Genomic DNA, 1,963 nt, shown 5'->3' with positions numbered 1-1,963 from the left:
TAGCTTAAATCAATGGATATTTACCTAAATGTCTGTATATTTTGTAATATAACCCAAATGTCTGTACATTTAACTTAAATCAATGGATATTTACCTAAATGTCTGTACTTTTATGAATATTAACCTAAATGTCCGTGCATTTAGCTTAATTAAATCAATAGATATTTACCTAAATGTCTGTACTTTTACCTAAATGTTCATGCATTTAGCTTAAATCAATGGATATTTACTTAATGTCTGTACTTTTATGAATATTAACCTAAATGTCCGTGCATTTAACTTAAATCAATGGATATTTGCCTAAATGTATGAAATTTTGTGAATTTTAGGCACATTTAGCTTAAATTCATTGAAGTTGTTGCACATCTTTTGATATCATTTGAATCTGCTAGTTAGCTATAACTTCAATTTTGACTCAAATGGCACCCCTTATCGCTTCCACCATAGATACTATATATACCAAGTGGATGCGAAACCGTAGTAAGTGGATTGTACATGAAATTATATTGGTGACGTCACGAGCAGTATGCCTACGCTCTTTTCGCTCTAGCGTAGCCTCAGTGGCCTTGTTTCTCAAAGTTTTGGGTTCTTGTTCAGGTTACTACTTTCCTGAGTTGAAGTAAGTATTATGAAGTCTCTATTAGGTCGAATGACCTGCTGAATCCTTGTTTGCTTGATCACTGGATCTCTTTGTGCTGTAAAACATGGTGGCCTATAATTCTGACTTCAAACACCTTTTCTCCAATCTTGGGCAGAGTTAGTAAGTGTTATTTGGGTAGAAGAAGGATATTATTGTGTTACATGGTCTGTAACTACTAGCTTTCCACTGCAGTTTTATAAAATGTAAATATATCCATTTTTTAGTTTGTTTATGGTCTGTTTTGTAAACGCCTTTTCTGGAAAACTGTGCTATTTGAAGAGGTATAATTTTGTATGTGTCTATGTACATGCCTTTTGTACGGTTTGTATATTTTCTTAATTATTTTAAAGCTATGTTTCTTCAAAAAAAGTTACTTAATGTGATTGTGACATACCATATTAGAATGATAAAACTATTATTATAATATTATTTTTTTGATCATCAAATAGGGTATGAATATGAAACCAATGAAGATAAATTGTCTGTTGTTTCTTGTACTGACTCTTTTCAGAAGAAATATAGATTTTTATGAAGTTTTTTATAATTATTGATTTTGCCACCATTTTGGTTGCTAAGTGTAGCTAGGATAAACATCACATCCGGCGAAAAGAGCATAGGCACTTCCTGTTTCATATCCACTTGGTATATGTAGTATCTATGCTTCCACGCCTACGCGTGGGCTCGGGTAACAAGAGCACTAAAGTGCATACCCTCACCACAACCTATGTGTAACAATTTTAATAAATTAAGAGAAAAATAATTAGTGAAAGTTTTGAAACAGAAAAGAAGCTTCAGCATGTAAAAACTTGGTGAATGTTTTGAGACAGTGATTTTTTTGTTTTTTAGACAGAGAAGAAGTTCCAACATGCTTGCTGCACTGCTGCAGTGTGGCTGCAATGAAGGTGTGGCTCAATTAAGCCATGCTCCACCCGCACGTCGCCATAGATATTAGAGTAAATGAAAGGGATTGGAAACTATCGTTCCCGCCCAGTGATGCGGTTTTCATCACCCCTGGTTACCTCGTTGGCAACGTCCGTATTTATCTGCACTCCCCATCTCCTCCACAGTAGTTGTTGTGCAGAAAGGATTTTGAAGGAATATTGTGCGACTGTTAGATAGCGCTTGCTTATGATATATCTTCTGTTCCACATAGAAAGTTTAAGGCTACTAATACCAGGGTTTTTGTTTCTATAGAGCTATTTTTCAACCAGTTATGGGTACACAAATTCGGCATCTTTTTTGACACCTTTTCGCCTCTACAGCTGTCATGCTTTTGCTATTCTAGTGTTGCCTCATATCATTCCATAGGTACTTGAAAGTTCT

General features: G+C 34.8%; 1 long non-coding RNA gene across 1 annotated transcript; it reads left to right on the top strand.

Annotated features, from left to right (window-relative positions):
• The first annotated feature begins 584 nt into the window (after window positions 1-584).
• LOC109583678 (uncharacterized) lies at window positions 585-1,184 on the top strand. The gene is made up of 3 exons (XR_002185655.1): window positions 585-760; window positions 865-921; window positions 1,090-1,184. It is a non-coding gene; the product is annotated as an uncharacterized LOC109583678 (long non-coding RNA).
• Window positions 1,185-1,963: the final 779 nt, after the last annotated feature.

This window comes from Amphimedon queenslandica, unplaced genomic scaffold, assembly GCF_000090795.2.
Source record: "Amphimedon queenslandica unplaced genomic scaffold, v1.1 AMPQUscaffold_13288, whole genome shotgun sequence".
Lineage (NCBI taxonomy): Eukaryota > Metazoa > Porifera > Demospongiae > Haplosclerida > Niphatidae > Amphimedon > Amphimedon queenslandica.
This window is presented reverse-complemented; position numbering and strand designations above follow the sequence as displayed.